The sequence below is a fragment of the Festucalex cinctus genome, chromosome 5 (assembly GCF_051991245.1).
Source record: "Festucalex cinctus isolate MCC-2025b chromosome 5, RoL_Fcin_1.0, whole genome shotgun sequence".
In the NCBI taxonomy this organism is placed as follows: Eukaryota; Metazoa; Chordata; class Actinopteri; order Syngnathiformes; family Syngnathidae; genus Festucalex; species Festucalex cinctus.
This window is the reverse complement of record NC_135415.1, coordinates 5,243,865-5,256,151: the sequence shown is the minus strand read 5'-3', so window position 1 is coordinate 5,256,151 and position 12,287 is coordinate 5,243,865. Positions and strand designations below refer to the sequence as shown.

The 12,287-nt window shown below is 36.8% G+C and overlaps 1 protein-coding gene across 1 annotated transcript in view; it reads left to right on the top strand.

Annotated features, from left to right (window-relative positions):
- The first annotated feature begins 8,747 nt into the window (after window positions 1-8,747).
- rgmb (repulsive guidance molecule BMP co-receptor b) overlaps window positions 8,748-12,287 on the top strand; it is a 73,007-nt gene continuing 69,467 nt past the window's right edge. Inside the window, exon 1 of the mRNA XM_077522682.1 lies at window positions 8,748-8,800. The gene's annotated coding sequence lies outside the window, so the exon portion shown is untranslated. The remainder of the gene's footprint in view (window positions 8,801-12,287) is intronic.

The following is a 12,287-nucleotide window of genomic DNA, read 5'->3' as shown; positions in this document are numbered from 1 at the left end:
TATTTAGGATTTGTTAATAGCCCGTTCATAAAGGATTTATACGCCTACCCTTTTCGTTTCTTTATGATAGCGTTGGGTATATTGACACTGTTTGCTTTTGTTGGTAGCCTAGATACTAATTATTAACAATCCGAGCAGTGTGAAAATCGCTCGCGGTGAAAGGCCTGAAATGTAAATTCACGATGCAGATAAGCATAAAAGGACTTCCAGATAGCAGGATGGCAGCGTTTTGCTAGTCTGCTGAGAGATAAGTATGACGTGTGATGAATGTCAGTGGAGCTCATTGTTTGGTTGGTGCGAGGTGTCGTTAACAAGGTTATTTTAGTTAACTAAAACTAAGGGAAAAAAAAAAAATGAAACAAAAATTCAAAAAACAATTTCGTTAACAAAATAAAATAAAAACGTAAATGCTTTTAAAAAAATGAAAACTAACTGGAATTACATTTTATGTTTACAAATCTAACTAAAACTAACTATGATTATAACAAACATGTCCTTCGTTTTAGTCTTTGGTAATTAATTTAATGCATGAACCTTTGGGGATGATTCTAAATGTGATTTTAAGTGGAACCCCGCCTACTGCCCGAAGTCGGCTGGGATAGGCTCCAGCATCCCCGTGACCCTTGGGAGGAATAAGCGACTAAGAAAATTGATGGATGGATTTTAAGCAGATTTATTTTGATATTAACCAGAATAATGACGTTTGAAAGTACGTCACACAGAAGTGACGTCATCTCACATCAGCCAACAGAAAAGCAGCTTCAGATGCTGTCGTTCCCATGGTGTTTTTTAAATATTGCGCACAAGTAATACTATGGAGCCCCTAAGGTGACATGGTAGAAAAAAAACAACAACTTTGCGTTCCCTCGCAAAACATTTTGCGTTCCCTCGCAAAGATTGCGAGGGAACGCAAAGATTGCGTTCAGATGTACAATCTTTGCGAGGGAACGCAAAATGTTTTGCGAGGGAACGCAAAGTTTTTTTTTTCTTTCTACCATGTCACCTTAGGGGCTCCGTATAATACACATTAAAAAAAACAAAAAAAAAACTAACTAAAACTAGACTAAAAATAAGCATTTATTAAACAACTAAAACTAATAAAAACTATCAGAACCACCCTGAAAACTAACTAAAACTAACTAAATATAAAAAACAAAATTCAAAACGAAATAAAAGCTAACAGTAACACAAATGGAAAAATTCCAAAACTATAATAACCCTGGTCGTCAACACATTTTTTTTTTATCTCAGTATATGTGTGAGCTGATGGGAATATGTGAGAAACAAATAGTTGAAATATACAATTGACTTTAAACTGGACCGGCAAATTGCTGCTGTTGTCAAATCCAGCTTTTTTTTAATTTTTTTTTTATTTATCTTAGGCTTAGGTAAAAAATCTCCTATCTCAGCAGCACTTAGAAATGGTAATCCATGCCTTTGTTACATCTCGGCTGGATTACTGTAATGCACTTTATTTTGGAATCAGCCAGTCCTCCCTGCAGCGTCTCCAGCTTGTTCAGAATGCTGCTGCTCGTCTCCTTACTGGTGCCCGTAAGAGCAAACACATAATCCCTATCAGAATCCGCAAAAATTTAGAGGCAATACCCCTTTTTATCCTCTTTTTAAAACACTTCTTAAAACACATCTGCATTCTTTGGCTTTTGGTGCACCTTGAGACTTGTTCCTGGTTGTTTTGTGGTGTGTATGAGTTTGATGTTTAGTCTACTTATTTATGCATTTATTTGAGTTGAGTTGAGTTGAGTTAAAAAAAAGAAAGAGTAATGAAAGAGGACAGAAAGAAGTAAAATTTATATCTGCCCATAATCAACAACAACAACAAAAAGTAATCAACACAAAGTAATCAACAACGACAACAAAAAAATAATCAACACAAAGTAAATGACAGCGAGCGGTCAAAATGTTTTCAATATAACAATTCTATGTAATAATTAAGCAGCATGACCTTGCGCTTTATGTATTTTTCCTATAATTGCGCTTTTGCCAGGTTTTTGAAGATACAGATAGACTGGGATAATTTTGTTTAACAATCCAAATTGTTCCATAAACTGACGCCTTGAGTTGAAATACATTGTTCTTTTTGTTTTGTTCTATATCTTGTTTTAGAGAAAATATCTGTTCCTCTTAATTTATACTCACTTTCTCTCTTTTATTTAAATTTTATTTATATATTAACTGGTAAACTTTCATGATGGGCTTTAAACATTATTTTGAGACGGTTAAAAAAAATAAAATAATAATAATAATGGAAAAATAATGGATTAGTGTGGTCTCTGTATCCGCAACCGCAAACGACACAAATAGCACGTTTCTGCAAAAGAAAGATGGAATTGGTGTGGGATCTATTGCTGTGCCTTGCACTGACACTGTTGCTTCAACATCAATATTCCTGCAGCTAAAAATCATAAATGTGGTTGTACTAATGTCTGTTGGCATTGAACCACTTCATAATTTTCAGAAACTCTATATAACTTTATATCAGGGGTGTCCAAACGTTTTCATTTGAGGGCCACATACAGAAAATCAGAAGTACGCAAGGGCCACATAATGTTATGAAGAGAAATTATGTTTAGTCCTAAAAATTGTGTAAATAATTTATTTGAGCTTTTGCATATTTAGAAAAATGCTACAGTATATAAACCAATTTATTTGTAATATGGCAGTAGGGTTATTATAGTTTGGGAATTTTTCATTTTAGTTAGTTTTTATTCATTTTCAGTTCTGTTAGTTTTTATTAGTTTAGGTTATTTAAAAAATGTTTAGTTTTAGGTTGGTTTGTTAGTTTCAGTATTAGTATTAGTTTTTTTTTTTTAAATGTTTATTACTTGTGCGCAATATTTAAAAAACATCATGGGAGTGACGCCATCTGAAGGTGCTTTTCTATTGGCTGCTGCTAGATGATGTCACTTCTGTGTGACATACTTTCAAACGTCATTATTCCGGTTTATATCAAATATTAAAATAATAATAATAAGAATAGTAATTGTATATTTCAACTATTGTTTCTCATATATTCCCATCAGCTCACACATACACTGAGATACAAAATGTGTTGACAACTAGGGTTATTATAGTTTTGGAATTTTTCATTTGTGTTAGCTTTTATTTCGTTTTGAATTTTGTTTTTTATATTTAGTTAGTTTTAATTAGTTTTCACGGTGGTTCTGATATTTTTTTATTAGTTTTAGTTTTTTTTTTTAAATAAATGCTTAGTTTTAGTCTAGTTTTAGTTAGTTCCAGTATTAGGTTGTTTTTTTTATATTACTTGTGCGCAATATTTAAAAAAACACCATGGGAGCGACATCATATGAAGGTGCTTTTCCATTGGCTGATGTGAGATGATGTCACTTCTGTGTGACATACTTTCAAACGACCTTATTCCAGTTAATATCAAAAATAAACCTACTTAAAATCCATCCATTCATTTTCTTAATCGCTTATTCCTCACAAGGGTCGTGGGGTTGCTGGAGCCTATCCCAGCTGGCTTCGAGCAGTAGGCGGGGGTTCCACTTAAAAATCACATTTAGAATCATCCCCAAAGGCTCATGCATTAAATTTATTACCAAATACTAAAACAAAGAACATTTTTGCTACAATTAGTTAGTTTTAGTTAGATTTGTAGACATAAAATATAGTTCCAGTTAGTTTTGGTTTTTTAAAAAGTATTTTCGTTTTTATTGTATTTTGTTAATGAAATTGTTTTTTGAATTTTAGTTTATTTCGTTAGTTTTAGTTAACTAAAATAACCTTTAATGGCACCTGTTTTTGTTGTGATTTGGGTTTTGAGTTTGTCATGTTTCTGTTTCTGCTTTCTGGTTTGTCTCCCCTGGTCTCGTTATCGTTAACCTTGTCCACCTGCATGTGTCTTCCCTTCCCAGTGTATCTACCAATCAGCTTCCCCTGCCACTTGTGTCTTGCCCAGCTGTGTCTAGTCATTGTCAATTAGTGTGTTTATTTAGTCACCTGTTTTTGATTCAGTTCTTGTTGGTTCATTGTTGTTGTTGAGTTTCTTTCTTCATGCTGCCAGTTTGTGTCCTTGTTCTTGCCCTGCTTCCCCTGCCTCTGAGTCCTGCCTTTTGTGTTTACAATTAGTAATTTTATTCCCTGCTTTGTTGTGTACTTGGTATCTTATGTTGCACTTTGTTTTGAGTTAAATTAAAGCTTATTTAAGAACACCCCTGCCACGCCTCGTTTGCCTCCCTGCATTTGGGCCCACCATCTCCGACACCTCAACCTGACAGTTTTTCGATACCCTCCTTTCTTACGTTGACCATCTCCAAACATTTTTGTCTTGTTTATTTTATTTGAACTGAGTCAAATGCCATTTTTAGCATATGTCGCGGGCCACTGAAAAATGGACGGCGGGCTGCAAATGGCCCCCGGGCCGTAGTTTGGACACCCCTGCTCTATATAAATATAACAAATGTGTAAGAGAAAACCTTTGTTGTGAAAGTGTATGTTTATACATGCGTGCTAAACGGAGATAGGATGAGCATACAAATCATAGCCATAAAAATATTGGCAGCTCTGCAGGTGCAATCTGACCTACATGCCCTACACCCCCACGCTTCCATTATTTCTCTTAGCTTCCCCCTGTGCTCGACCAAACAAAGGCAAGCGCGTGAACTGCTGCTGATGTCAGACCGAAGCAAGACTCAGGATGAAATGTTCCTCAGGTTCCGTACTGCCTTTTATGTGCGCATGACTTTCAATACACATTTCACTTTTATTTCTATGACGTGAACACACGGTCGACATTTCAGTAGGTACACTTGCAGACTCAAAACAAAGGCAGGCCTACCCCAAGGTGTAACTCTTAACAAAGGTAAAAAAAAACAAAAAAAAACAAAGCAAAAGATCCTACTTGTATTACTGTGTAATCACAGTCTCAGAATAACAATGGGTCTTGTTCCGTTTATCTTGAAGCTTTGGGCAACGGTAAACTCCACCTTTAACTGGATGCCAGTCGTCGTCCACATTTACATTCAAAGCATGAATTCCCTCCTGTCATGCAAGTGAGTCACTACACCAACAATGTAAATTCTTCTTGTCATATTGTGAGTATTATTCAGCAGGTCCCTGGTGAAGGCACTTTCTGGTTCATTGAGAAAGGTGTTAGGAATAGACAGACAGGACTAAAAAAAAACCACTTCTTTCCTCACTCTGAATTGTATTTTTTGTTTTTTTTGTTTTTGTTTTTAGCACCTCATGAAGAAAAATGTCCCCAAAGTTTCATAGAAAGTGGTTATATAAATTTTATGTGCTGTCAAAGTTAGTGTTAAAGGCGCAGTCTGCCGGTCTCACTCTGGAAAAGGCAGTTTTTAAATACAGGATTTAAACAAAACAAACTACTTCTCAAAAAAACAGATCAGGGCTTGTCTTCATTTCTGGTGGTGATTTTGTCCTAAACCCCCACCCCCCGAGCCGGTATTTTGCCATTTTGTGTTTGTTTTGTAAACAGTGGGTCGTTACTGTGGAAAGACAGTGTTTACACCCCTCCAGCCAATCGCAGAGCGGGGGGTGGCGTGTCGCAAACGGGCCGGGCGAACGTGTCGGCGTCACTCCCGCGGCAATTTGAAAGCACACATGGATTTTTTTTTTTTTCACTCACTCACTCACTCACTCACTCACTCACTCACTCACTCACTCACTCACTCACTCACTCACTCACAGAAGCTTACATGTGTGAATGAGTGAGTGGGAAAAAAATCAGTGCATGCTTTCAAATTGCCGCGGGAGTGACGTCACGCCGCTGGCACGTTCGCCCGGCCCCGTTTGCCCCCCCGCTCTGTGATTGTCTGGAGGGGTGTAAACACTGTCTTTCCACAGAAACGTCCCGCTGTTTACATAGCAAACACAAAATGGCAAAATACAGGCTGGGGGGTTTAAGACAAAATCACCACCACAAGTTAAGAGAAGCGCATAGCTGTAAATTGAGAAGTAGTTTGTTTGTTTAAATCCTGTATTTAAAAAGTGCCTTTCCCAGAGTGAAACCGACAGACTGCGCCTTTAACTTTGGAGATTAATTTGAATCTTATAAAGCATTTTAAAAAACCCTTAGCTAACTCAGTTTTGTTTACTTGTGGCAAAAGACTAATGCTCCTTTTGCAGCTGAATTTAGAAGAGAAACACAAAAGACAAACAAAGATGGAGATTACATAGTTTTGCTTCAAAAACATGCTGGATGGCATACTGGAGAAATCAAATATAAATACAAATACCATATTGTCTTTGCCGTATCATCTCAAAGCTTAACATCCCGCTCAAGTTACCTCCTGCAGGGCCCTCAAAAATCAACTGGAGTGTGGTGCTTATGAGCAGAACTAAACTTATAAGCGAGATGTTTTGAAAATTGTTTGGTATGAATAATACCTGTATGACTGTTTTGATCGTTTTCTTCAACAGCTGTGGTTTACAGGCGGGAAAAAAAATCATATTCAAGTAATTGGAACTGTCTTTGAATTAAAATGAACTTTGTGTTTGATGATTTTACATTAATTCTAAGATGTTGCTCATGTAAATATCTTTTATTATCTTTGTACAAAATAATAATGTGATTAATCGTGATTAATTATGGAACATTTTGCGATTAATTAGTTAAAAAACATTTCAATCGCTTATTTTATATATACATACAGTATATTTAGTTATAGGTTTTATGACTCGTCTTTATTACTGACACAAAATCTTTTTTTTTTTAATTGACATTATCTTTGATGTATAAATGTGATAATATTTTCTTTTTAATGATTAGAACTTTACTGCCACTGTGTCATTCACAGTGGTGACCATCTAACTTCTATCACGATAGGAAATATTAATTTTCTCTGTATTAATTTCTCCTTGTTAGGTAGGGATGTAATGATAATTGCGATATGGTGATATTAAAATTGCCACAATATTGTCGTCGTCATGTTCACGATATTTAAATGCAATATATTAGTTAAAAAAGTCAGGTTGATTTCTGTTTGTGCAGTTCTAGCACGATTTTTTTTGTGCAATTTAATTTTCATTAGGGATGTTTTGGCCCTTCTATGTTTAAATCTACACTAATTGTGAAATGAAGGGGAACGTAATATGCCTGTGAAGCAAGTCAATATGTGGTGGAACTCAATGTGTGCGTGCATTAACAACATAGCATAATAATAACATAATAATAATAATAATAGTATTATTATGTTTTATTATTAACAACATTGACCTTATGCACAAAAAAACAATATTGTGCTTTTTTTTGTATTAACTTTTTTTTTTTTTTTTTACAATATTGTGACCTTTTTTAAATATCGCCAACCTCCCCATAATATCGTGATAATTATCGTATCGGGAGCTTCATATCCATCCATCCATCCATTTTCTTGACCGCTTATTCCTCACAAGGGTCGCGGGGGCTGCTGGCGCCTATCTCAGCTGGCTCTGGGCAGTAGGCGGGGGACACCCTGGACTGGTTGCCAACCAATCGCAGGGAGCTTCATATTGTGATATCATATCGTGATATTTGGTTATTGATACATCCCTATTGCTAGGTTATGGGTGAGCTGGAGTCTATTTTAGCTGACTTTGTTACAAGTTTAAGTACCGTGACAAAAAAACTGTGAGGCAGACATGCTAATCACTATTACATGCTGCCTAGCTACAGTAGATATGCCTACCTAACCTAAATTAGTTTTTCTTAATGATACAGTTCAGTTATCTTTTGCAAAGGCATCATTACTGATACAAGTCTCTAAATCATCTAATTAGATGCAGAAGCTGGTGACTTATTGTGAGTGTAGTGACATGCTATGTCGCACTGCTGTAAACCTAAATATCATCTGTGCAAGTATTTATTGAGGCTCTACCTTTGTCCCCAAACAAAAGTAGAAAGCATTTGCACATTTTTCAATCTGACATTACACCCATAACATTAATGATATTGAGCGCACAGGGAGTCGATACATGTATTTCTCCTCCCATTCATTCCCTCCCCATTCACAAACAAATGATCAGCAATTGATCTGCCCTTTCTCCCGAGTCTCCGCAATTATCTCTCTAATTATTCCGAATCCATCTTCCACTCAGCGTCTGCCATCAGCCAGGAAACTCCACAATTTGTGTGCATTTCCGGGTACTCCTGTTTGGATTTGTGCATTTGAAGGGATGTCACGATGTGGCAAAGAAACAGAAGCAATAATTCGTAAAATAAAAACAGGATGGGGTGTTGGAATCTCCTTGTGCTCTGTCGCCGTATATGTCACAGGTGTCATCGTGAGGTTGTTTGCCTGCACGAAACCTTCACAATAGCATGTCAAACTTTCATATTTAGGGAGGCGTTGAGGAGAAGTCGGCACCCTGGCTCTTGTTCATGACGTGACTGTGGACAGTCTGTCGTATTAATGATGCTACAGCAAAAAAAAAAAAAAAGAAGCTTGTTACACCGCTGGCTTTCCATCAACTAAGAGTAGATAGAAGAAGATCAAAGAAATCTTCCATTTGTAACCCAGTCTGACTGCGCTGCCCTGGAATGAACGATGGGGGATGGGAGCCAAGGGAGGACAAAGAGGTGTACCATCTCTTTGTCGTCACTCTTCTCCAGTGGTTTTCCACTGGGGCTCCTGACGCACCGCTCCGGGGGACTAATAGTAACACAACATTGTGCCGCGTGTGCTTGTGTGTGTTAATCTGAGCCCCCGTTCTTTGCTTTGTCCAGGCTCAGACACCAGAACAACACCAGAACATTCCTCCCGTCTGACCCCAGTTACACCACGCAGTCATGCAGAGAGGCGAGGTCATAATTGCCATGGTAAGATAAATGAGAGGAGTGGCTACAAAGTTAGAGGGACTAATTATCTTGATAGAAAAAGGGATACTTGACGCATTGATTCATTTTCGGCAGTAAAAAAATATTTTGTCAGTAATTAATTTGATAACTTCAATATTTTTCATGTGCAATTAATACCTTTAAAAACTAATTTCTTCACTCGCTGTCGAATGAAATGACATCACCTGTGCTGAGGAAGTAGGTAACGACCAATCATGGCTCAGTTTGCGGAACAAACCCAGAAAACAGGTGTTCGGTGATTGATCGTTACGTATTTCCTCAACACAGGTGATGTCATCTTCAGGTGACAGCAAGTGGAAAAAAAGAGTTTTTAAAGGTATTAATTGTACATGACAAATGACGTACGCACACAAATGCACAAAAAAAAGAGAGAGAGAGGGAGAGAGAGAGAGAGAGAGAGAGAGAGAGAGAGAGAGAGAGAGAGAGAGAGAGAGAGAGAGAGAGAGAGAGAGAGAGAGAGAGAGAGAGAGAGAGAGAGAGAGAGAGAGAGAAAGCAATGATGATAAGATATTGAATCGGTAAGACTGCCGAATGAACAATTCTGAGCTCTCTCTTTAAAAAAAAAAAAAAAAAAAAAATTGTACATGACAAAAAATGAAGTTATCAAATTCATTCTGGACAAAAGAGTGCTAAAAGTAAATAAATAACACCAGGCAAAAATAATGCCCAAAAAATGCTAAATAAATATGTGCGACATTAAAACTCATTTGCTCCCAAAAACGTATAAATACGTTTTTAAAAAATGTTTTAAGTGTCCCAAAGACATATTTACTAGTGGTGTTCCGATACCGATACTGGTATCGGCAGATGCCCCGATACTGCATTAAAAGTGGTATCGTGACTACTAACAAGTAACATGCCGATACCATTAATTCCAACGCTAATATAGGCCTTTGGATGCAGCATCTTGTGTCTTGCTCGTGCACAACATTCACTGATATGTGACATGCTCACTGCATGCCGATCTAAGATATCCTATTGGCCCTTGAATGCTCTGAACCAATGGAAGGACAGCTTTTTCATGTTGAGAAAAAAAAAAACAGCCTTAGGTATCAGTATGGTATCGGCATCGGCCGATACTGCAAAGCTGAGTATCGGAATTGGTATCGGAGGCCAAAAAACGTTATCGGAACAACACTAATATTTACACCTTTTTTTATGCGAGAGCATACAGAAGGCTTTGATGCAGCCTCTCAACTGCAAAGAACGGTTGCAGAAATGGTAGTTACTACACAAACAGCCAGCGGGTGGCAGCAGAGCAAAGGAGATCAACCAGGGCCATGTTGAAAAAAAAGCTTAATTACTCATATTTCTAAATAGAATTGTGAAAATTGATTAAACTTAGCTATATTCTGATGCTCATTGCTGCAAAACGGAAATGGATAGAAATATACTTTTTTCCTGATGAAAGAAGAAACTTTAATCTTTCTTTTGATAGGTTGCATGTTTTTATAGCAATAGAACACAATATTCTGTGGGCCTTGCAAAATCAGTCAAAATCCAGTAAAACAGCCAGGAGTGAACGGGATTGCTTCTGTGAAAATGGCTGCGAGCGAATGATTTAAAAACACAAAAAGAAAGAGAGAGACAAAGACATTTCACATAAGATTCTCCAAACTTCTACATATAATATAGCAGTTCATAATCAATATTTATCGAAATAAAAACTTTAAATAAAATGTGTTGTACGCATCAGAGATGTTGATGCAGGCCCCCTTCCTTTGTTGCGGTCTGTCTGTGTAACCTAGCTGTAGCGCTCAGACATTCTGCTCCTGACAGAAGAAGAAGAAGAAGAAAAAAAAATCAATTTTCAGGTTGAAACCGGTTGGCTGAGCCTAATAAAGTCACGTTTTTCTTCAAAAGTGCACCTTGAAATAGAATTTGTCATCAAGTCCAATGTTATCCTTCTCTGTAAATCAATCTTTGGTGTGTATATTAAGCTCCATCAATCAGAGGGGTAAACAGGGCAGACTTTTTGGCTGAGCCAATCAGAGGAGGGAAAAAGGCTAAAAGTGATGAATCTAAAATTGGTTAAAATATGATCCAGCCATTTCACCGGTATGTCTATGTTCAACACTTAGCACTGTGAAAACCTTGGGCAAATTACATTTACATGGCAACAAATAGAAGCTGAAATCTGATTGGGGGAAAAAAAAAAAAAAAAAAAAAAGCTAGAACAGATTACTCAATGATGTAATGGATCTTTTTTTTTTTCCCTCCAACCTTTTTTTTGCACCAGGTTTCACATGAAGTCATATTTCAACAGACTGAAAGAAACATATTAAAGTGATTTTAAAAAATACAACTCATTATGCTAAATGTTATTTTTAGTTGTGTTTTTCTTGTAGACTGTAGGTGAATCCACAAGTAAAATAACGTCATGTAAATGTACCAAAAGGTTTGCAGGTCGATTCTTTCCAACTGTTAGACGAGTAGATGTGTGCGCAAGCATACAAAGTGTCATGTATATCCATGACAACAAAAGAATCTACTATTTCTCCTTTGTAGACAAATTGCCTGTATTACATTCTCCCATTACACCCCCATAGTTGCTGTTTTTTTGTCGCTGGGGGGTGTAATGTGCTGCACTCTCATATGCTCAAGCCCGAGAGTCAGAAGAGACCAGCTTGTACTCGGATTGGTGATTGCCTGCGGAGTCTCACTGGGGCCCAGAACCCCTATGAGCAAATCTATTAGCATGCGTGTGCATGTGTGTGTGTTGGGGGGAGTCTATCCTGCGGACAGGGACAATACAAATGATATTTTTGACCTATTCTTTGTCCTGAAACAAAGAAATTCTTGGCCATGCTCTTTTTTTTTGGGGGGGGGGGTCACACACGTACTGTAGATAAAACACATTCATTGAGGTATGTGTCTGAGTGTATGTGAGTGAAACGTGCACATCTCTACAAGCTGCGTCCATTTTGAGGACCCTTCATTGAGATGCATTGAATTTTTTATTTTTTTTTGGCAACGTGTGTCTCAAGCGGCTCTTCACACCTCCAACCTAATTGCCTAGTTTAGTGCGTCCTAACGTGTATGCGTGGTAATGTGCCGGATGTAAGAGTGTGCGGGCCCTTGCATATGCATTAATGTAATGCAATAAGCGATTGTTTTAGAGAGCAGACATGTCGATATCTACATTAATTATGCAATTTATTTCACACAAACACCTTCCAGTCCCAATGTTTCACAACAATGACACAAAATAATATTAAATAAATAAATAAATAGTAAATAAATACATGCATAAATAAATAAATAAATAAATGCAGTCATAAATAAATGCAGCATAAATAAATAAAGTCATAAATAAATAGATAAATAAATAAATGAATAAATGCAGCCTTAAATAAATAAATAAATAAATAAATGAATAAATAAATAAATGCAGTCATAAATAAATGCAGCATAAATAAATAAAGTCATAAATAAATAGATAAATAAA